Source organism: Bombina bombina, chromosome 11 (genome assembly GCF_027579735.1).
Source record: "Bombina bombina isolate aBomBom1 chromosome 11, aBomBom1.pri, whole genome shotgun sequence".
NCBI classification, from domain to species: Eukaryota; Metazoa; Chordata; class Amphibia; order Anura; family Bombinatoridae; genus Bombina; species Bombina bombina.
In genome coordinates, this window is record NC_069509.1 from 8,981,374 (window position 1) to 9,007,126 (window position 25,753).

The 25,753-nt window shown below is 36.7% G+C and overlaps 1 protein-coding gene across 1 annotated transcript in view; it reads left to right on the plus strand.

The window, feature by feature from the left end:
* The first annotated feature begins 477 nt into the window (after window positions 1-477).
* LOC128642047 (hornerin-like) overlaps window positions 478-25,753 on the plus strand; it is a 172,197-nt gene continuing 146,921 nt past the window's right edge. The window contains exons 1-5 of the mRNA XM_053694696.1: window positions 478-576; window positions 648-686; window positions 12,231-12,269; window positions 13,313-13,360; window positions 25,508-25,555. The gene's annotated coding sequence lies outside the window, so the exon portion shown is untranslated. The remainder of the gene's footprint in view (window positions 577-647; window positions 687-12,230; window positions 12,270-13,312; window positions 13,361-25,507; window positions 25,556-25,753) is intronic.

Here is a 25,753-nt window from a genome sequence, read left to right on the forward strand (position 1 = left end):
TTAATATATGCAAAGAGAGGGTGAAGTAGTGGCGTGTGATTAGAAGTGGCAAGTAACATTTTGTCCTGGCTAGTAGCTTAGGACTTGAAATTTTGAGTCCTGCTTATAATATACACTAACATTTCCTATCTTAGTTCCTCTCCTCATTTCAACTACCACCCCCCTAGCATGTAACCTACAAGCCTAGCTGTTTGTAGATCACCTTCATGAGAGTGAAACTCTTGTCAGTGCCCTCTATCCCTTTGTGTCCCATAATTGTCACCAGAATATTAGACCCTTGTCTTTAGTACTGCTAAATCTGTTGATGCTCTATAAATAACTGATAATGATAATGACAATAATCATATAGAGTATAGTATATAGGATGTCTTATTCTAAGCAGCTGATTTACTTAAATATCTGTCATGCACAACGAAAGAGCTCTGTTTAAATGCAGGAAAATATTGTTTGCATAAAGACCACTACTGATTGCTCATGGGTACCCCCTGTGTGCCACTCACTTTATTACTGTGTCATTTACTTATACAGCAAAATACCCCCAGTTCCCACCTCAGGGCCAGCAGCAGGCACCAGCAGGTAAGTGTGAGTGAGATGGGATTCAGTTGTAGGCAGGGCAAGGACTGTCACTCACTGTGTCTCCCCCTCAGGTCTTCAGAATGGATATGGAAACAAGTATGGGAAATCAGGTGAGAAATATGTCTAATTTACCCCTCTTGTCTCTCTCTCACTCCTCCTGTCTCACTCACACTCCTCCTGTCTCACTCACACTCCTCCTGTCTCACACTCCTCCTGTCTCACACTCCTCCTGTCTCACTCACACTCCTCCTGTCTCACACTCCTCCTGTCTCACACTCCTCCTGTCTCACACTCCTCTTGTCTCACACTCCTCCTGTCTCACTCACACTCCTCCTGTCTCACTCACACTCCTCCTGTCTCACACTCCTCCTGTCTCACTCACACTCCTCCTGTCTCACACTCCTCCTGTCTCACTCACACTCCTCCTGTCTCACACTCCTCCTGTCTCACTCACACTCCTCCTGTCTCACTCACACTCCTCCTGTCTCACACTCCTCCTGTCTCACTCACACTCCTCCTGTCTCACTCACACTCCTCCTGTCTCACACTCCTCCTGTCTCACACTCCTCCTGTCTCACTCACACTCCTCCTGTCTCACTCACACTCCTCCTGTCTCACACTCCTCCTGTCTCACTCACACTCCTCCTGTCTCACTCACACTCCTCCTGTCTCACTCACACTCCTCCTGTCTCACACTCCTCCTGTCTCACTCACACTCCTCCTGTCTCACTCACACTCCTCATGTCTCACTCACACTCCTCCTGTCTCACACTCCTCCTGTCTCACACTCCTCCTGTCTCACACTCCTCCTGTCTCACTCACACTCCTCCTGTCTCACTCACACTCCTCCTGTCTCACTCACACTCCTCCTGTCTCACACTCCTCCTGTCTCACTCACACTCCTCCTGTCTCACTCACACTCCTCCTGTCTCACTAACGCATATAAATATACCCCCAAGTAATGCACAGAAATATACCCTCAAGTAATGCACAGAAATATACCCCCAAGTAACGCATATAAATATACCCCAAGTAATGCACAGAAATATACCCCCAAGTAATGCACAGAAATATACCCCCAAGTAATGCATATAAATATACCCCCAAGTAATGCACAGAAATATACCCCCAAGTAATGCACAGAAATATACCCCCAAGTAATGCACAGAAATATACCCCCAGGTAACGCACAGAAATATACCCACAAGTAATGCACAGAAATATACCCCCAGGTAACGCACGGAAATATACCCACAAGTAATGCACAGAAATATACCCCCAGGTAACGCACAGAAATATACCGCCAGGTAACGCATAGAAATATACCCCCCAAGTAATGCACAGAAATATACCCCCAGGTAACGCACAGAAATATACCCACAAATAATGCACAGAAATATACCCCCAGGTAACACACAGAAATATACCCCCAGGTAACGCACAGAAATATACCCCAGGTAATGAACAGAAATATACCCCAAGTAACGCATAGAAATATACCTCAGGTGACGCACGGAAATATAGCCCCAGGTAACGCATAGAAATATACCCCAGGTAACGCACAGAAATATACCCTCAGGTAACGCATAGAAATATACCCCCAGGTAATGCACAGAAATATACCCCCAGGTAACGCACAGAAATATACCCCCAAGTAACGCATAGAAATATACCCACAAATAATGCACAGAAATATACCCCCAGGTAACGCACAGAAATATACCCCCAGGTAATGAACAGAAATATACCCCAAGTAACGCTTAGAAATATACCTCAGGTGACGCACGGAAATATACCCCCAGGTAACGCATAGAAATATACCCCCAGGTAACGCACAGAAATATACCCCCAATTAACGCATAGAAATATACCCCCAGGTAATGTACAGAAATATACCCCCAGGTAACGCACAGAAATATACCCCCAAGTAACGCATAGAAATGTACCCACAAATAATGCACAGAAATATACCCCCAGGTAACGCATAGAAATATACCCACAAGTAATGCACAGAAATATACCTCAGGTGACGCACAGAAATATACCCCCAGGTAACGCATAGAAATATACCCCCAGGTAACGCACAGAAATATACCCCCAGGTAACGCATAGAAATATACCCCCAGGTAATGCACAGAAATATACCCACAAGTAATGCACAGAAATATACCCCCAGGTAACGCACGGAAATATACCCCCAAGTAATGCACAGAAATATACCCCCAGGTAACGCACGGAAATATACCCCCAAGTATTGCACAGAAATATACCCCAGGTAACGCACGGAAATATACCCCCAGGTAACACACAGAAATATACTCACAAGTAATGCACAGAAATATATCCCCAGGTAACGCACAGAAATATACCCCAGGTAATGAACAGAAATATACCCCAAGTAACGCATAGAAATATACCTCAGGTGATGCACGAAAATATACCCCCAGGTAACGCATAGAAATATACCCCCAGGTAACGCACAGAAATATACCCTCAGGTAACGCATAGAAATATACCCCCAGGTAATGCACAGAAATATACCCCCAGGTAACGCACAGAAATATACCCCCAAGTAACGCATAGAAATATACCCACAAATAATGCACAGAAATATACCCCCAGGTAACAAACAGAAATATACCCTCAGGTAACGCACAGAAATATACCCCCAGGTAATGAACATAAACATACCCCAAGTAACGCATAGAAATATACCTCAGGTGACGCACGGAAATATACCCCCAGGTAACGCATAGAAATATACCCCAAGGTAACGCACAGAAATATACCCCCAATTAACGCATAGAAATATACCCCCAGGTAATGCACAGAAATATACCCCCAGGTAACGCACAGAAATATACCCCCAAGTAACGCATAGAAATATACCCACAAATAATGCACAGAAATATACCCCCAGGTAACGCATAGAAATATACCCACAAGTAATGCACAGAAATATACCTCAGGTGACGCACAGAAATATACCCCCAGGTAACGCATAGAAATATACCCCCAGGTAACGCACAGAAATATACCCCCAGGTAACGCATAGAAATATACCCCCAGGTAATGCACAGAAATATACCCACAAGTAATGCACAGAAATATACCCCCAGGTAACGCACGGAAATATACCCCCAAGTAATGCACAGAAATATACCCCCAGGTAACGCACAGAAATATACCCCCAAGTATTGCACAGAAATATACCCCAGGTAACGCACGGAAATATACCCCCAGGTAACACACAGAAATATACTCACAAGTAATGCACAGAAATATACCCCCAGGAAACGCACAGAAATATACCCCCAGGAAACGCACAGAAATATACCCACAAATTAACCAAAAAACAAATAGAAATATACCCCCAAGTAACATATAGAAACATATAGAGGACTTTGCCGGCTGGATGAAGATGGAAGAGGCTGCCCGGATGAAGACTTCTTGCCGTCTGGATGAGGACTTCGCCGGCTGGATGAGGATGGATGTCCGGACTTCGATAACTGTAAGTGGATCTTTGGAGGTTAGTGTTAGGTTTTTTTAAGGGTTTTTTGGGTGTTTTTTTTTTTAGCTTAGGGTTTGGGCAATGTACAAAAGCTAAATGCCCTTTTAAGGGCAATGCCCATCCAAATGCCCTTTTTAGGTCAATGGTTAGCTTAGGTTTATTTGGATAGGTCTTTATTTGGGGGGGTTGGTTGGTTGGGTGGTGGGTTTTACTGTTGGGGGGTGTTTGTATTTTTTTTTACAGGTAAAAGGGCTGATTTATTTGGGGCAATGCCAGGCAAACTTTTAAGGGCAATTGGCAGTTTAGTGTAGGCTAGGGTTTTTTTTTTATTTTGGGGGGCTTTTTTATTTTGATAGGGCTATTAGATTAGGAGTAATTCGTTTTTTTTATTTTTGATAATTTCATTTTTTATTTTTTGTAATTTAGTGTGTTTTGTTTGTAATTTAGAAAATTGTATTTTAATAATTTAATTACTTTTATTTTATTGTAATGTTAGTTTTTGTGTAATACAGGTTAGGTTTTATTTTACAGGTAACTTTGTATTTATTTTAACTAGGTAGTTATTAAATAGTTAATAACTATTTACTAACTAATCAACCTAGTTAAAATAAATACAAACTTACCTGTGAAATAAAAATAAAACCTAAGATAGCTACAATATTATAACTATTAGTTATATTGTAGCTAGCTTAGGTTTTATTTTACAGGTAAGTTTGTATTTAGTTTTAAATAGGAATTATTTAGTTAATAATTGTAAGCTTTATTTAGATTTATTTTAATTATATTTAAGTTAGGGGGTGTTAGGTTTAGGATTACGTTAAGGTTAGACTTAGGGTTACGTTGGGGTTAAGGTTAGGGGTTAATATATTTATGTAGAGTTAGTGATGTGGGAGGTCAGAGGCTTAGGGGTTAATAATTTATTTTAGTATATTTTGTTGTGGGGGGCTTGCGGTTTAGTGGTTAATAGGTTTATTATAGCGGCGGTGTGGGCGGACGGCAGATTAGGGGTTAATAATCTTTAAATAGTGTTTGCTATGTGGGAGGGCGGCGGTTTAGGGGTTAATAAGTTTATTATAGTGGCGACGATGTCGGGGAGCGGCGGAATATGGGGTTAATCATTTTATTTTGTGTTGGCGATGTCCGGAGGGCCTCGGTTTAGGGGTTAATAGGTAGTTTATGGGTGTTAGTGTAGTTTTTAACACTTTAGTTTTGAGTTTCATGCTACAGATTTGTAACGTAAAACCCATAACTACTGACTTTAGATGGCTGTACGGATCTTGTCAGTATAGGGCGTACCGCTCACTTTTTGGCCTCCCAGAAGTCCCATTGAAAAAGGACTTTTTTAAAAGTGCGGTACTGATGTTGCGTGACAGCCAAAAAGGTGTACGGTACAAGACTTGTAATAGCAGCGTTAGGGAAAAAGCAGCGTTATGAAGCATAACAATGCTTTTTCACTCATAGCGCAAAACTAGTAATCTATCTGATAATGTGCTACCAAAAATTCTTAAAGATCTACACAATCCACCTGGCCGTCCTATTGTGTTGGGTGTCAACTCCCTTACTAGTAATCTCTCTTTTTATATTGATCAATTTCTACAAACATATGTTAAAAATATGAAGTAATATTTAAAAGATACAATCAGTATTCTAAATGTTTTGGAACACATACGGCCAGATTACGAGTTTTGCGTTAGGAGCTGTGCGGTGCTAATGAGCACTTTTGTCTCACCGCTCACTTACCTACAGCGCTGGTATTACAGGTTTTTACAAACCCGGCGTTAAAAAGCAAGAAGTGAGTGTAGAGCAAAATTGTGCTCCTTACTGCACTCCAATACCAGTGCTGCTTAAGTCAGCGGTCAGCTGGTCGTACGGGCTCGTGCACGATTTACCCATAGACATCAAAGGGGAGAGTCGGCTGAAAAAAAGTCTAACTCCTGTAAAAAAAGCAGCGTAAAACTCAGTAACGCAGCCCCATTGATTCCTATGTGGAAACTAAAGTTAAGTTTACACCTAACACCCTAACATGAACCCCGAGTCTAAACACCCCTAATCTTACACTTATTAACCCCTAATCTGCCGCCGACACCTATATTATTCTTATTAACCCATAATCTGCCGCTCCGGACATCGCCACCACCTACATTATACTTATGAACCCCTAATCTGCTGCCCCCAACATCACCGACACCTACATTCATTACGAAGAAGACGTCGTTTGAAGAGGATGCTCCGCGTCGGATGTCTTGAAGATGGACCCGCTCCATGCCGGAAGGATGAAGATAGAAGATGCCGTCTGGATGAAGACTTCTGCCCATCCAAATGTCCTTTTCAGGGCAATGGGGAGCTTAGGTTTTTTTAGTTAGTATTTTATTTGGGGGGTTGGTTGTGTGGGTGATGGGTTTTACTGTTGGGGAGGTTGTTTGTATTTTTTTTTACAGGAAAATAGCTCTTTTCTTTGGGGCAATGCCCCGCAAAAGGCCCTTTTAAGGGCTATTGGTAGTTTAGCTTAGGCTAGGGTTTTTTTTTATTTTGGGGGGGGGCTTTTTTTATTTTGATAGTGCTATTAGATTAGGTGTAATTAGTTTAAAGATCTGTAATTTGTTTTTTATTTTCTGTAATTTAGTGGTTTATTTGTGATTTAGCTAATTTAATTTAATTTATTTAATTGTATTTAATTTAGGCAATTGATTTAATTATAGTGTAGTGTTAGGTATTATTGTAACTTAGGTTAGGTTTTATTTTACAGGTCAATTTGTATTTATTTTAGCTAGGTAGTTAGTAAATAGTTAATAACTATTTACTAACTATTCTACCTAGTTAAAATAAATACAAACTTGCCTGTAAAATAAAAATAAAGCCTAAGCTATATACAATGTAACTATTAGTTATATTGTAGCTAGCTTAGGGTTTATTTTATAGGTAAGTATTTCATTTTAAATAGGAATAATGTAGTTAATGATAGTAATTTTATTTAGATTTATTTAAATTATATTTCAATTAGGGGGTGTTAGGGTTAGACTTTTTAGGGGTTTAGGGGTTAATAAATGTAATATAGTGGCGGCAACGTTGGGGGCGGCAGATTAGGGGTTAATAAGTATAATGTAGGTGGCGGTGATGTTAGGGGCGGCAGATTAGGGGTTAATAATAATATTTAAATAGTGTTTGCGAGGCGGGAGTGCGGCGGTTTAGGAGTTAATGTTTATTATAGTGGCGGCGATGTCCGGAACGGCAGATTAGGGGTTAATATTTTTATTATAGTGTTTGCAATGCGGGAGGGCCTCGGTTTAGGGATTAATAGGTAGTTTATGGGTGTTAGTGTACTTTTAAGCACTTTAGTTATGAGTTTTATGCTACAGCGTTGTAGTGTAAAACTCATAACTACTGACTTTAAAATGCGTTACGGATCTTGGAGGTAGAGGGTGTACCACTCACTTTTTGGCCTCCCAAGACAGACTCGTAATACCAGCACTATGGAAGTCCCATAGAAAAAAGGCTTTACAAAGTTTACGTAAGTCGGTTTGCGGTAAGGCCAAAAAAGTGTGCGGGGCCCCTAAACCTGCAAGACTCGTAATAGCAGCGGGCGTAAAAAAAAGTAGCGTTAGGACCTGTTAACGCTGCTTTTTTAACTTAACGCACAACTTGTATTCTAGCCAATAGAATGGAATAAATCCTGGTGGTTAGTGACAAATGATGTCTCTTCTTTATATAGCATTATAGATAAAGAACTAGGCATTGCTTCAGTAAAAAAAATCTTGATGAATGATGACACTTTAGATTCAAAACAATTGGAGTTCATTCTAGAAGGTATCAAGCTTATTCTTGAGACCAATTATTTTTTGTTTGATAATAATTATCTCCAGATTGGGGGTACAGCGATGGGCACCAGATTTGCGCCCAGTTATGCCAATCTGTATATGGCAGATTGGGAGAATAAATATATATATGAATCATCCTGGGCGCAATATCTTCTGTCCTATCATCGCTATATAGATGACCTATTTATGATATGGTCAGGTAGTGAAACACAATTGCTAGACTTTATGAAAGATCTTAAAGGGAATGAATTCAAAGTGGACCTAACTTGGAAGTAGAATAAGGTTAAAATGTAATGTAATTCTTAGATTTAGAAATATACATTGAGGACAATATCCTAAAAACCAAAAATCATTTCAAAAGCATAGATGTGAATAAGTATATTGATACAGATAGTTGCCATCAAAGGCATTGGTTAAATTATATACCAAAAGGACAGTTCCTTCGCCTTAGGAGAAATTGTAAAGATGTAGACAGATACCGGGAACAATCTCAAATTTTGACAAAAACGTTTTGTAGAGAAAAACTATCCCGATGTCAGGGTGCCAGGAATCAGACTGAGACGAGAAGTGCTAAATAATCACTCCTTTATTAATAGCAAAAAATAATAAAAAGTCCACAAGTCAAATAACAAGCCAGGAGTCAAAACCAGAGCTGGTAGTCAGACAAGCCGAGTCAGGAGCCAAAGCGAATAGTCAGACGAGCCGGAATCAGGAACAAGGAAAACAGCAGAGTCAGGAACAAGCCAGGGATCAGAAACCAGGATGGACATCAGGCAGCCAGGTAATACACAGGAACTCTCACAAACAGGTCTGAGGTAACGCAAAGGCAAAGCATACTGAACAGAGGCCCTTTAAATAATAAGTGATGACATCACAATTCTGAGACTGCATCCTGTCTCACATGGATGATGCACACCAGTCTGGCCATAAAAGGAAGTGCAGGAATTGAGCAGCATCCCCCACAATGCACCATAGTCAGGAAGAGAGGTGGGTAAAATGGCTGCCAGACACAACACAACAGGGAAAAAACCCTGACAGTACCCTCCCCTCAACGACCCCTCCCGCGGGAGGACAAAAGGCTTATTGGGGAAACGGGCATGGGAGGCACGGAGGAGGGCGGGAGCATGAACATCAGAGGAGGGAACCCATGAACGTTCCTCTGGACCGTAGCCCCTCCAGTGAACCAAATACTGTACACGGCCCCTGGACATACGAGAGTCAATAATGCTGCTGACCTCATACTCCTCATGGTTGTCAACAAAGATAGGACGGGGACGAGGCAACACAGTGGTAAACCAATTACAAACCAATGGTTTCAAGAGGGAGACATGTAAAACATTGGAGATGCGCACAGCAGGAGGAAGGTCAAGAGCGTAGGCCACAGGATTAACCCGTCGGAGTATTCGAAAAAGGACCAACATAACTGGGAGCCAATTTATTGGAAGGAACATGAAGGTTCAAGTTGCGGGAGGTACCAGACATCCCACTGGTTTGGACCTGTGTTAGTCGGATGGCCCAGCCCAAAACTCTCTTCCCTTTTTGTTTTTGGCCACTGCCATTGGGGAGTAAGAATTCTGACCTCCTCTTCCTGGAATTATACTCAGACTACCTCTTCTCCCTGGGACTCCAGAGATATCACATGTGCTGGGCAGAGGCCATTGGCGCTCTGCCCTGTTGCCAGCACTTCTGCTGGTGTGACTCCCTTGTCCAAGACCATAAGCTCAAGGCCAGGCTGCTGATCATGGTCTAGCAGCTCATGGTAGCTCATTTCCGGTTTCCACTCCTCTGAGGAAAAGTCCAATAAATCCCTGGTCGCTGCACCATAGCCCCCTGCAGGCTCTGAGGCATGCTGCTGAACGAGATCTAACAGCCTTTTATATGCCTTTTCTAGCTCCCATTTGTTGGCAGCTAGGTAATCAAGATCATCCCTCAGCCCGGGTACTTTTGTAAGGTTCAGCCTCAGCTCTCTGTGTTCCAGTATGTCCTCCTGACGCCACTCTGCCATACTCCCACAGTGGGGGTCCTGTGCGAGACTTTCAAATAGCAATCCAGGGCCGCCATAGTCATAGCCCTCTGTAGGATCATCCGTCTCTATCTCTGGACACACCTGAGCCGCATACCACCACAGTGCCCGGTACCCTTCATCCACCTCCATCTCTGTCTGGACCAACCCGTCCAATTTGGCCATCCATTACTCCCGTGACTGTTTTCCCAGGAACGGCATTAGTAGATCCATCTGGAGCCAGTATTGCTGCTCTGGAGTAGGAAGTGACTACCCCTGGTAGTCCTGTTCAAACTGGAGAGCCTCGTACCAGAGTTTCCGTAGAACCATATCCTTACAGGCCAGTTTGCCCTCTGCCAAGACAGGGCCATCGAACTGGGCCAGAGCTACCTGCAATCTCCACTGGAATTAAGCCTCCATTTCCATCGAGGTCCCACTGGTGGTTTGGAACTGCTCCATAAGGAGGAAGCAGATCCCACCGCTGCCAGCCAATTGTAGCGGGTCTTGGTACCCCAGACTGGGTATTCCCGCTAAGGTCCGCTTCCTCCCGCCAAACGCCAACCAATGAACCTCCACTGGATACCAGCCGCTATTAGAATAACGGCCTCTGCAAGTTATTATAGCTACCTCCAAGAACATTACCTGAGACTGAATGCTAGAGGATCAAAATAGGACCTGCTTTATTGCACAGAAAACACAGCTTTTATACATTTCCAACAAAGGGGGGTAGTCACCACATAATCAATAGAAACAAATATTATACAATGAGACAAAATTCAGACAATGGTTAGTTAAACAAGATTCTAATCACATCCTGACTTACAAAAGTACAATGGATAACTCGCACAATAACAGAGACACTTTACACCTAGACTAACTTTACACCTAGACTAGATATGCAGACATATAACAGCAGGTGGTCCCAACATTAGAGCAGGAGGTTGCAATCAGCTCATTCTGAGGAGTCTCTGAGTCGGGGGGGGGGGGGGGGGGGGTGGAGCAGGCAATGCTGGATTGGGCTGTCATCTTATACTACAACAAAACACAGGAGCCAAAACTCTGTTTCAGGACCCTCCAGTTCTCAGAGTCTCTGGGAATTCATGGAAACGGTGTAAACCTGAATCCAGGGTAAAAGTACTCCAAATGTACACTGGGCACCCGCCTCCCAAATCATAGAATTCCCTCAAGTTCCAGGGTCCATAGTCGGTGGGGTGGAGGCTGGCCTGCAGTCTTATCCAAGTACAAAAGTAACAGAAGTTTCCGTTACAGATAGTTTCATACCCAACGGTCTCAACAAAGATTTTGAAGTCCATCACTTTTTATGAGAGTCTTGAGATAATAAGTGTCTTCTGTATTGTAGTACAGATATTTGATATATATTTATTTCTCACAATGTCTTCACATTAATTGGATTTTATTATGCTCACGAACTGATAATATATACTGATAATGTCTAGTTAGTTATGTAAGAATGTATATCTATATCACAATGTTTTAATATGATACATTCACTATATGTAACTGTTTGCGATTTATCCTTAACAAATGTTTGCATATATTACCAATTATGTGTTAAGTTGCCAATGATTTGTTCAGATTGCCAGTTTTGGATCTATATTTACCTTAACAATCATGGCGGACAAGTCTTCACAAACTTCCGGTTTGATTAAAATATGTTGTATAAAGGATGATTTTTTGACATGCGCACTTTATTCCTTGACAAAGCTGCAAGTTGGTTAGTGAAATGTACGTTGGAACTTATTCCCACCACTACATCAAAACGTGCCAGTTAAGCTCAGGGCGGAGTAATACCTAACTGGTCGAGGATCACGGTTGGTAAACGGTTACGTTTCTGCTCTCCATTCGTATCCTTCCAGTATATTGGTTAACTCTGGACAGTGACAATTGGCTGTTTTCCTGTTGGATCCCTTTGCACAATTGTGTATACTGAGCATTTGTGACGTTTTTTTAACATTTTAATAAATATCTCTCTTTTAACCTATTTCGTTGTTGTATACTGTTTACCTACCAGTATAAAGTAGGTGAGCGCATCATATAGAGCTTGTATGAGCTCCAACAAATGTGAGTAATCATTCATCCTATTACCATATTGTATCCAGTGGGTTTACAGGATGACACTATTTTGTGTTTTCTCTTATTTAATTTGAGGACCAATTGAAGATTCAAGTCCCAGGGAAATTTTCTCCAGGAACGGACATATCCTTCCATTTCTGATTGAACTTTTTAGTGTATTTATTTTTCACATTTATTTTAATAATAAATTATTTCATATGAAATGCTAACAGAGAGCTATAATTCACTTCAGGTCTGGCACAATACCCGCAGGCTGCGAAACAGAAACCAGGTGATGTATATAAGTTGTAATTTATTTATTATCATATGATTTTGTTGTCATTTCCCCACATAAAGTAATTGTTGCCTCTGGGTCTGTAAGTTCCTAGTATCCTCCTGTGAGGTAAGAAGTCAAGCAAAGCAAATATAACATCTATTTGCCTCTCACCTGCAATACCCACAATTACCAGTGGGTGATGCTGTCACTGCTGCTAACTATAATGGAAATTGCAACATACAGAGTAGCCACTGGGTGTCACTTCATTTGTAGTCTTTGGTTTTCCACTATATCATGGAATAGAATTTACTAAATGAACACCATGTTTTGTTCATAAGATTTGTTACCCATAGGAACTTAATCTTAATAAATATTCCCCCCTGTCTCTGGTGACCCTCATATTATCACTGATTACATCAGATTTGTTCATTTACTTCTCTCGTTTCCTCTGAATGCCTATAGAATCACATAAAAAGACAAGGTAATTAACCCTAACTCTAAATTTCAAAGAAGAAGGAGCTTTTGTTTAGACAAATACATTTATTCCCCAATTTTCTGGCCCCCTTTATTATGTGACAGCCATCAGCCAATCACAAACTAGTATACATATACACTGAAGTAGGAGCTGGTGGCTCATACAGTGTGCATATAACTGTATCATGTGAAAACCATCAACCAATCACAGACTAGTATACATATACACTGAAGTAGGAACTGATGCCTCAGAAAGTGTGCATATAAAAAGACTATGGAATATTTGATAACTGAAGTAAATTGGAAAATGTTGACTATAAAAACACTCCTCAGGTCTTCTGATTGGCTTGAGCCCTCACTATTTAGTCCTTTGGTCACCTGCAGTCATTAGAGCCATAACTGATTATTATTGTCATATCAGTTGCTAATGGTGTCCTGTGACTCACTGCACCCTCAGACAGGGATGTATTCAGTATCATATGAGACTTTCTCTTTATATGCCCCCTCTCTTCTATTCTTTCTATGGGATGTATTTTTAAGCATTTGTCTCAGTTCATTTTTCTTTTTCTTTTTTATATATCAAGGTTATGGAAATGGAGCTGGAAACTACCCAAGTAATGTTCCCCAACTAGGTAATAAATTGTAGTGACACTAACTTCTATGCATGAAATATTCCTTACCAGATAAAATGTAACATGCAGTTCACACCCTGATCACCATAAATAAGGATGATATCATGTAATGCACATAACAACCACTGGGTGTCAGATTAACTGCTATTGACAATACATTTGTCACTGGTTATCATGTAATGCACATAACAACCACTAGGTGTTATATTAACAGCTAAATAAATTATGGGGACATAGGAGCGCCACCCAAAGGGGGCTTAAGTGTGCTGGTGGAAAAGCTGGGCCCAAAGAGATTATCAATGTGGGTGTATAATGGCAAAAATACAACACATAGTACTGTAATACTAAAGAGCGTAGAAATAACACATAATACTGTATTAATAACACATAGTACTGTAATACTAAAGAGCGTAGAAATAACACATAGTACTGTATTAATAACACATAGTACTGTATTAATAACACATAGTACTGTATTAATAACACATAATACTATAATACTAAAGAGCGTAGAAATAACACATAATACTGTATTACTAACACATAATACTGTATTAATAACACATAGTACTGTATTAATAACACATAGTACTGTAATACTAAAGAGCGTAGAAATAACACATAGTACTGTATTAATAACACATAATACTGTATTAATAACACATAGTACTGTAATACTAAAGAGCGTAGAAATAACACATAGTACTGTATTAATAACACATAGTACTGTATTAATAACACATAGTACTGTAATACTAAAGAGCGTAGAAATAACACATAATACTGTATTACTAACACATAATACTGTATTAATAACACATAGTACTGTATTAATAACACATAGTACTGTAATACTAAAGAGCGTAGAAATAACACATAGTACTGTATTAATAACACATAATACTGTATTAATAACACATAGTACTGTAATACTAAAGAGCGTAGAAATAACACATAGTACTGTATTAATAACACATAGTACTGTAATACTAAAGAGCGTAGAAATAACACATAGTACTGTATTAATAACACATAGTACTGTATTAATAACACATAGTACTGTAATACTAAAGAGCGTAGAAATAACACATAATACTGTATTACTAACACATAATACTGTATTAATAACACATAGTACTGTATTAATAACACATAGTACTGCAATACTAAAGAGCGTAGAAATAACACATAGTACTGTATTAATAACACATAATACTGTATTAATAACACATAGTACTGTAATACTAAAGAGCGTAGAAATAACACATAGTACTGTATTAATAACACATAGTACTGTAATACTAAAGAGCGTAGAAATAACACATAGTACTGTATTAATAACACATAGTACTGTAATACTAAAGAGCGTAGAAATAACACATAGTACTGTATTAATAACACATAATACTGTATTAATAACACATAGTACTGTAATACTAAAGAGCGTAGAAATAACACATAGTACTGTATTAATAACACATAATACTGTATTAATAACACATAGTACTGTAATACTAAAGAGCGTAGAAATAACACATAGTACTGTATTAATAACACATAATAATGTATTAATAACACATAATACTGTAATACTAAAGAGCGTAGAAATAACACAATACTGTATTACTAACACATACTACTGTATTAATAACACATAGTACTGTAATACTAAACAGCGTAGAAATAACACATAATACTGTATTAACACATAGTACTGTAATACTAAAGAGCGTAGAAATAACACATAGTACTGTATTAATAACACATTTCTACGCTCTTTAGTATTACAGTACTATGTGTTATTAATACAGTACTATGTGTTATTAATACAGTAGTATGTGTTATTAATACAGTATTATGTGTTATTTCTACGCTCTTTAGTATTACAGTATTATAACACATAATACTGTATTAATAACACATACTACTGTATTAATAACACATAGTACTGTAATACTAAAGAGCGTAGAAATAACACATAGTACTGTATTAATAACACATAGTACTGTATTAATAACACATAATACTATAATACTAAAGAGCGTAGAAATAACACATAATACTGTATTAATAACACATAATACTGTATTAATAACACATAATACTGAAATACTAAAGAGCGTAGAAATAACACATAATACTGTATTAATAACACATAGTACTGTATTAATAACACATAGTACTGTAATACTAAAGAGCGTAGAAATAACACATAGTACTGTATTAATAACACATAGTACTTTAATAATAACACATGATACTGTATTAATAACACATAGTGCTGTATTAATAACACATAATACTGTATTAACACATAGTACTGTAATACTAAAGAGCGTAGAAATAACACATAATACTGTATTAATAACACATAGTACTGTACTAATAACACATAGTACTGTAATACTAAAGAGCGTAGAAATAACACATAGTACTGTATTAATAACACATAGTACTGTATTAATAACACATAGTACTGTAATACTAAAGAGCGTAGAAATAACACATAGTACTATATTAATAACACATATTACTGTATTAATAACACATAGTACTGTAATACTAAAGAGTGTAGAAATAACACATAATACTGTATTAATAACATAGTACTGTAATACTAAAGAGCGTAGAAATAACACATAGTACTGTATTAATAACACATAGTACTGTAATACTAAAGAGCGTAGAAATAACACATAATACTGTATTAATAACACATAGTACTGTACTAATAACACATAGTACTGTAATACTAAAGAGCGTAGAAATAACACATAGTACTGTACTAATAACACATAGTACTGTAATACTAAAGAGCGTAGAAATAACACATAGTACTGTATTAATAACACATAGTACGGTATTAATAACACATAATACTGTATTAATAACACATAGTACTGTAATACTAAAGAGCGTAGAAATAACACATAATACTGTATTAATAACACATACTACTGTATTAATAACACATAGTACTGTAATACTAAAGAGCGTAGAAATAACACATAATACTGTATTAATAACACATAGTACTGTATTAATAACACATAGTACTGTAATACTAAAGAGCGTATTAATAACACATAGTACTGTATTAATAACACATAGTACTGTAATACTAAAGAGCGTAGAAATAACACATAATACTGTATTAATAACACATACTACTGTATTAATAACACATAGTACTGTAATACTAAAGAGCGTAGAAATAACACATAATACTGTATTAATAACACATAGTACTGTATTAATAACACATAGTACTGTATTACTAAAGAGCGTAGAAATAACACATAGTACTGTATTAATAACACATAGTACTGTAATACTAAAGAGCGTAGAAATAACACATACTACTGTATTAATAACACATACTACTGTATTAATAACACATAGTACTGTATTAATAACACATAGTACTGTAATACTAAAGAATATATCAATCAGATGTTGTATATAAAAATGGTTTTAATCCAAGGAATATATGGAACAAGATTGCTAGAACTATGTGGCAATCAAGCAGAGTTATTCACAATCTAGAGTAAAATGTTTAAAAGCAACGGTGAAAAACATATGATAAAATAAGGGTATAACAAAAAAAAAAGATTGCCATATAGTTCTAGCTATCTTGATCCATATATTCCTTGGATTAAAACCATTTTTATATACAACATATGTTTTTATATATTCTTTATTGTCTGTATTTTTCACCCTATTTCTACGCTCTTTAGTATAACAGTACTACGTGTTATTTCTACGCTCTTTAGTATTACAGTACTATGTGTTATTTCTACGCTCTTTAGTATTACAGTACTATGTGTTATTAATACAGTACTATGTGTTATTAATACAGTATTATGTGTTATTTCTACGCTCTTTAGTATTACAGTACTATGTATTATTAATACAGTACTATGTGTTATTTCTACGCTCTTTAGTATTACAGTATTATGTGTTATTAATACAGTACTATGTGTTATTAATACAGTACTATGTGTTATTAGTACAGTATTATGTGTTATTTCTATGCTCTTTAGTATTACAGTTGTATGTGTTATTAATACAGTATTATGTGTTATTTCTATGCTCTTTAGTATTACAGTACTATGTGTTATTAATACAGTACTATGTGTTATTAGTACAGTACTATGTGTTATTAATACAGTATTATGTGTTATTTCTACGCTCTTTAGTATTACAGTACTATGTGTTATTAATACAGTACTATGTGTTATTAGTACAGTACTATGTGTTATTAATACAGTACTATGTGTTATTTCTACGCTCTTTAGTATTACAGTACTAAATGTTATTAATACAGTACTATGTGTTATTAGTACAGTACTATGTGTTATTTCTACGCTCTTTAGTATTACAGTACTATGTGTTATTTCTACGCTCTTTAGTATTACAGTACTATGTGTTATTAATACAGTACTGTGTTATTAATACAGTATTATGTGTTATTTCTACGCTCTTTAGTATTACAGTACTATGTGTTATTAATACAGTACTATGTGTTATTTCTACGCTCTTTAGTATTACAGTTGTATGTGTTATTAATACAGTATTATGTGTTATTTCTACGCTCTTTAGTATTACAGTACTATGTGTTATTAATACAGTACTATGTGTTATTTCTACGCTCTTTAGTATTACAGTTGTATGTGTTATTAATACAGTATTATGTGTTATTTCTATGCTCTTTAGTATTACAGTACTATGTGTTATTAATACAGTACTATGTGTTATTAGTACAGTACTATGTGTTATTAATACAGTATTATGTGTTATTTCTACACTCTTTAGTATTACAGTACTATGTGTTATTAATACAGTACTATGCGTTATTAGTACAGTACTATGTGTTATTAATACAGTATTATGTGTTATTTCTATGCTCTTTAGTATTACAGTACTATGTGTTATTAATACAGTACTATATGTTATTAGTACAGTACTATGTGTTATTAATACAGTATTATGTGTTATTTCTACGCTCTTTAGTATTACAGTACTATGTGTTATTAATACAGTACTATGTGTTATTAGTACAGTACTATGTGTTATTAATACAGTACTATGTGTTATTTCTACGCTCTTTAGTATTACAGTACTATGTGTTATTAATACAGTACTATGTGTTATTAGTACAGTACTATGTGTTATTTCTACGCTCTTTAGTATTACAGTACTATGTGTTATTAATACAGTACTATGTGTTATTAGTACAGTACTATGTGTTATTTCTACGCTCTTTAGTATTACAGTACTATGTGTTATTTCTACGCTCTTTAGTATTACAGTACTATGTGTTATTTCTACGCTCTTTAGTATTACAGTACTATGTGTTATTTCTACGCTCTTTAGTATTACAGTACTATGTGTTATTAATACAGTACTACGTGTTATTTCTACGCTCTTTAGTATTACAGTACTATGTGTTATTAATACAGTACTACATGTTATTTCTACGCTCTTTAGTATTACAGTACTATGTGTTATTAATACAGTACTACATGTTATTTCTACGCTCTTTAGTATTACAGTACTATGAGTTATTTCTACGCTCTTTAGTATTACAGTACTATGTGTTATTAATACAGTACTATGTGTTATTAATTCAGTATTATGTGTTATTTCTACGCTCTTTAGTATTACAGTACTATGTGTTATTAATACAGTACTACATGTTATTTCTACGCTCTTTAGTATTACAGTACTATGTGTTATTAATACAGTATTATGTGTTATTTCTACGCTCTTTAGTATTACAGTACTATGTGTTATTAATACAGTACTATGTGTTATTTCTACGCTCTTTAGTATTACAGTACTATGTGTTATTAATACAGTATTATGTGTTATTAATACAGTACTATGTGTTATTAATACAGTACTATGTGTTATTTCTACGCTCTTTAGTATTACAGTACTATGTGTTATTAATACAGTACTATGTGTTATTAATACAGTACTATGTGGTAGAAATAACACGTAGTATTAATGTCTGAGTGTTATCCTACAGTGTACTCAGTTTGTTAATGTGTGTATTAATGTCTGAGTGTTATCCTACAGTGTACTCAGTTTGTTCATGTGTGTATTAATGTCTGTTATCCTACAGTGTACTCTGTTTGTTCATGTGTGTATTAATGTCTGAGTGTTATCCTACAGTGTAATCTGTTTGTTCATGTGTGTATTAATGTCTGAGTGTTATCCTACAGTGTAATCTGTTTGTTCATGTGTGTATTAATGTCTGAGTGTTATCCTACAGTGTACTCTGTTTGTTCATGTGTGTATTAATGTCTGAGTGTTATCCTACAGTGTACTCTGTTTGTTCATGTGTGTATTAATGTCTGAGTGTTATCCTACAGTGTAATCTGTTTGTTCATGTGTGTATTAATGTCTGAGTGTTATCCTACAGTGTACTCTGTTTGTTCATGTGTGTATTAATGTCTGAGTGTTATCCTACAGTGTACTCAGTTTGTTAATGTGTGTATTAATGTCTGAGTGTTATCCTACAGTGTACTCTGTTTGTTCATGTGTGTATTAATGTCTGAGTGTTATCCTACAGTGTAATCTGTTTGTTCATGTGTGTATTAATGTCTGAGTGTTATCCTACAGTGTACTCTGTTTGTTCATGTGTGTATTAATGTCTGAGTGTTATCCTACAGTGTACTCTGTTTGTTCATGTGTGTATTAATGTCTGTTATCCTACAGTGTACTCTGTTTGTTCATGTGTGTATTAATGTCTGAGTGTTATCCTACAGTGTACTCTGTTTTTTCATGTGTGTATTAATGTCTGAGTGTTATCCTACAGTGTACTCTGTTTGTTCATGTGTGTATTAATGTCTGTTATCCTACAGTGTACTCTGTTTGTTCATGGGTGTATTAATGTCTGAGTGTTATCCTACAGTGTACTCTGTTTGTTAATGTGTGTATTAATGTCTGAGTGTTATCCTACAGTGTACTCTGTTTGTTCATGTGTGTATTAATGTCTGAGTGTTATCCTACAGTGTACTCTGTTTGTTCATGTGTGTATTAATGTCTGTTATCCTACAGTGTACTCTGTTTGTTCATGTGTGTATTAATGTCTGAGTGTTATCCTACAGTGTACTCTGTGTGTTCATGTGTGTATTAATGTCTGAGTGTTATCTTACAGTGTACTCTGTTTGTTCATGTATGTATTAATGTCTGAGTGTTATCCTACAGTGTACTCTGTTTGTTCATGTGTGTATTAATGTCTGTTATCCTACAGTGTACTCTGTTTGTTCATGTGTGTATTAATGTCTGTTATCCTACAGTGTACTCTGTTTGTTCATGTGTGTATTAATGTCTGTTATCCTACAGTGTACTCTGTTTGTTCATGTGTGTATTAATGTCTGAGTGTTATCCTACAGTGTACTCTGTTTGTTAATGTGTGTATTAATGTCTGAGTGTTATCCTACAGTGTACTCTGTTTGTTCATGTGTGTATTAATGTCTGAGTGTTATCCTACAGTGTACTCTGTGTGTTCATGTGTGTATTAATGTCTGAGTGTTATCCTACAGTGTACTCTGTTTGTTCATGTGTGTATTAATGTCTGTTATCCTACAGTGTACTCTGTTTGTTCATGTGTGTATTAATGTCTGTTATCCTACAGTGTACTCTGTTTGTTCATGTGTGTATTAATGTCTGAGTGTTATCCTACAGTGTACTCTGTGTGTTCATGTGTGTATTAATGTCTGAGTGTTATCCTACAGTGTACTCTGTTTGTTCATGTGTGTATTAATGCCTGTTATCCTACAGTGTACTCTGTTTGTTCATGTGTGTATTAATGTCTGAGTGTTATCCTACAGTGTACTCTGTTTGTTCATGTGTGTATTAATGTCTGAGTGTTATCCTACAGTGTACTCTGTTTGTTAATGTGTGTATTAATGTCTGAGTGTTATCCTACAGTGTACTCTGTTTGTTCATGTGTGTATTAATGTCTGAGTGTTATCCTACAGTGTACTCTGTTTGTTCATGTGTGTATTAATGTCTGAGTGTTATCCTACAGTGTACTCTGTTTGTTCATGTGTGTATTAATGTCTGAGTGTTATCCTACAGTGTACTCTGTTTGTTAATGTGTGTATTAATGTCTGAGTGTTATCCTACAGTGTACTCTGTTTGTTCATGTGTGTATTAATGTCTGAGTGTTATCCTACAGTGTACTCTGTTTGTTCATGTGTGTATTAATGTCTGAGTGTTATCCTACAGTGTACTCTGTTTGTTCATGTGTGTATTAATGTCTGTTATCCTACAGTGTACTCTGTTTGTTCATGTGTGTATTAATGTCTGTTATCCTACAGTGTAATCTGTTTGTTCATGTGTGTATTAATGTCTGAGTGTTATCCTACAGTGTACTCTGTGTGTTCATGTGTGTATTAATGTCTGAGTGTTATCCTACAGTGTACTCTGTTTGTTCATGTATGTATTAATGTCTGAGTGTTATCCTACAGTGTACTCTGTTTGTTCATGTGTGTATTAATGTCTGTTATCCTACAGTGTACTCTGTTTGTTCATGTGTGTATTAATGTCTGTTATCCTACAGTGTACTCTGTTTGTTCATGTGTGTATTAATGTCTGTTATCCTACAGTGTACTCTGTTTGTTCATGTGTGTATTAATGTCTGTTATCCTACAGTGTACTCTGTTTGTTCATGTGTGTATTAATGTCTGAGTGTTATCCTACAGTGTACTCTGTTTGTTCATGTGTGTATTAATGTCTGTTATCCTACAGTGTACTCTGTTTGTTCATGTGTGTATTAATGTCTGAGTGTTATCCTACAGTGTACTCTGTTTGTTAATGTGTGTATTAATGTCTGAGTGTTATCCTACAGTGTACTCTGTTTGTTCATGTGTGTATTAATGTCTGAGTGTTATCCTACAGTGTACTCTGTGTGTTCATGTGTGTATTAATGTCTGAGTGTTATCCTACAGTGTACTCTGTTTGTTCATGTGTGTATTAATGTCTGTTATCCTACAGTGTACTCTGTTTGTTCATGTGTGTATTAATGTCTGTTATCCTACAGTGTACTCTGTTTGTTCATGTGTGTATTAATGTCTGAGTGTTATCCTACAGTGTACTCAGTTTGTTAATGTGTGTATTAATGTCTGAGTGTTATCCTACAGTGTAATCTGTTTGTTCATGTGTGTATTAATGTCTGTTATCCTACAGTGTACTCTGTTTGTTCATGTGTGTATTAATGTCTGAGTGTTATCCTACAGTGTACTCTGTTTGTTCATGTGTGTATTAATGTCTGAGTGTTATCCTACAGTGTACTCTGTTTGTTCATGTGTGTATTAATGCCTGTTATCCTACAGTGTACTCTGTTTGTTCATGTGTGTATTAATGTCTGAGTGTTATCCTACAGTGTACTCTGTTTGTTCATGTGTGTATTAATGTCTGTTATCCTACAGTGTACTCTGTTTGTTCATGTGTGTATTAATGTCTGTTATCCTACAGTGTACTCTGTTTGTTCATGTGTGTATTAATGTCTGTTATCCTACAGTGTACTCTGTTTGTTCATGTGTGTATTAATGCCTGTTATCCTACAGTGTACTCTGTTTGTTCATGTGTGTATTAATGTCTGAGTGTTATCCTACAGTGTACTCTGTTTTTTCATGTGTGTATTAATGTCTGAGTGTTATCCTACAGTGTGTTCATGTGTGTATTAATGTCTGAGTGTTATCCTACAGTGTACTCAGTTTGTTAATGTGTGTATTAATGTCTGAGTGTTATCCTACAGTGTACTCTGTTTGTTAATGTGTGTATTAATGTCTGAGTGTTATCCTACAGTGTACTCTGTTTGTTCATGTGTGTATTAATGTCTGAGTGTTATCCTACAGTGTACTCAGTTTGTTAATGTGTGTATTAATGTCTGAGTGTTATCCTACAGTGTACTCTGTTTGTTCATGTGTGTATTAATGTCTGAGTGTTATCCTACAGTGTACTCTGTTTGTTCATGTGTGTATTAATGTCTGAGTGTTATCCTACAGTGTACTCTGTTTGTTCATGTGTGTATTAATGTCTGAGTGTTATCCTACAGTGTACTCTGTTTGTTCATGTGTGTATTAATGTCTGAGTGTTATCCTACAGTGTACTCTGTTTGTTCATGTGTGTATTAATGTCTGAGTGTTATCCTACAGTGTACTCTGTTTGTTCATGTGTGTATTAATGTCTGAGTGTTATCCTACAGTGTACTCTGTTTGTTCATGTGTGTATTAATGTCTGAGTGTTATCCTACAGTGTGTTCATGTGTGTATTAATGCCTGAGTGTTATCCTACAGTGTACTCTGTTTGTTAATGTGTGTATTAATGTCTGAGTGTTATCCTACAGTGTAATCTGTTTGTTCATGTGTGTATTAATGTCTGAGTGTTATCCTACAGTGTACTCTGTTTGTTCATGTGTGTATTAATGTCTGAGTGTTATCCTACAGTGTACTCAGTTTGTTCATGTGTGTATTAATGTCTGTTATCCTACAGTGTACTCTGTTTGTTCATGTGTGTATTAATGTCTGAGTGTTATCCTACAGTGTACTCTGTTTGTTCATGTGTGTATTAATGTCTGAGTGTTATCCTACAGTGTACTCTGTTTGTTCATGTGTGTATTAATGTCTGAGTGTTATCCTACAGTGTACTCTGTTTGTTCATGTGTGTATTAATGTCTGAGTGTTATCCTACAGTGTGTTCATGTGTGTATTAATGTCTGAGTGTTATCCTACAGTGTACTCTGTTTGTTCATGTGTGTATTAATGTCTGAGTGTTATCCTACAGTGTGTTCATGTGTGTATTAATGCCTGAGTGTTATCCTACAGTGTACTCTGTTTGTTCATGTGTGTATTAATGTCTGAGTGTTATCCTACAGTGTACTCTGTTTGTTCATGTGTGTATTAATGTCTGAGTGTTATCCTACAGTGTACTCTGTGTGTTCATGTGTGTATTAATGTCTGAGTGTTATCCTACAGTGTACTCTGTTTGTTCATGTGTGTATTAATGTCTGAGTGTTATCCTACAGTGTACTCTGTTTGTTCATGTGTGTATTAATGTCTGAGTGTTATCCTACAGTGTGTTCATGTGTGTATTAATGTCTGAGTGTTATCCTACAGTGTACTCTGTTTGTTCATGTGTGTATTAATGTCTGAGTGTTATCCTACAGTGTGTTCATGTGTGTATTCATGTCTGAGTGTTATCCTACAGTGTGTTCATGTGTGTATTAATGTCTGAGTGTTATCCTACAGTGTACTCTGTTTGTTCATGTGTGTATTAATGTCTGAGTGTTATCCTACAGTGTACTCTGTTTGTTCATGTGTGTATTAATGTCTGAGTGTTATCCTACAGTGTACTCTGTTTGTTCATGTGTGTATTAATGTCTGAGTGTTATCCTACAGTGTGTTCATGTGTGTATTAATGTCTGAGTGTTATCCTACAGTGTACTCTGTTTGTTCATGTGTGTATTAATGTCTGAGTGTTATCCTACAGTGTACTCTGTTTGTTCATGTGTGTATTAATGTCTGAGTGTTATCCTACAGTGTACTCTGTTTTTTCATGTGTGTATTAATGTCTGAGTGTTATCCTACAGTGTACTCTGTTTGTTCATGTGTGTATTAATGTCTGAGTGTTATCCTACAGTGTACTCTGTTTGTTCATGTGTGTATTAATGTCTGAGTGTTATCCTACAGTGTACTCTGTTTTTTCATGTGTGTATTAATGTCTGAGTTTTATCCTACAGTGTGTTCATGTGTGTATTAATGCCTGAGTGTTATCCTACAGTGTACTCTGTTTGTTCATGTGTGTATTAATGTCTGAGTGTTATCCTACAGTGTACTCTGTTTGTTCATGTGTGTATTAATGTCTGAGTGTTATCCTACAGTGTACTCTGTTTGTTCATGTGTGTATTAATGTCTGAGTGTTATCCTACAGTGTACTCTGTTTGTTCATGTGTGTATTAATGTCTGAGTGTTATCCTACAGTGTACTCTGTTTGTTCATGTGTGTATTAATGTCTGAGTGTTATCCTACAGTGTACTCTGTTTGTTCATGTGTGTATTAATGTCTGAGTGTTATCCTACAGTGTACTCTGTTTGTTCATGTGTGTATTATTATTTCTTTGTATATTTAGGTTATGGAAATGGATTTCAAAACTACCTAAGGAACCTTCCCCAACAAGGTAATAAACCCTGCAATACCAATACTAAGCACTAGGTGATACCTACAGGAATTAAACACTAAGGGGCCTGTGTTTCTGGCGAGCCTGCAGACTCGCCAGAAACACAAGTTATGAAGCGGCGCTCACAAAGACCGCTGCTCCATAACCTGTCCGTCTGCTCTGAGCAGACGGACAGACATCGCCGGAAATCTACCCGAT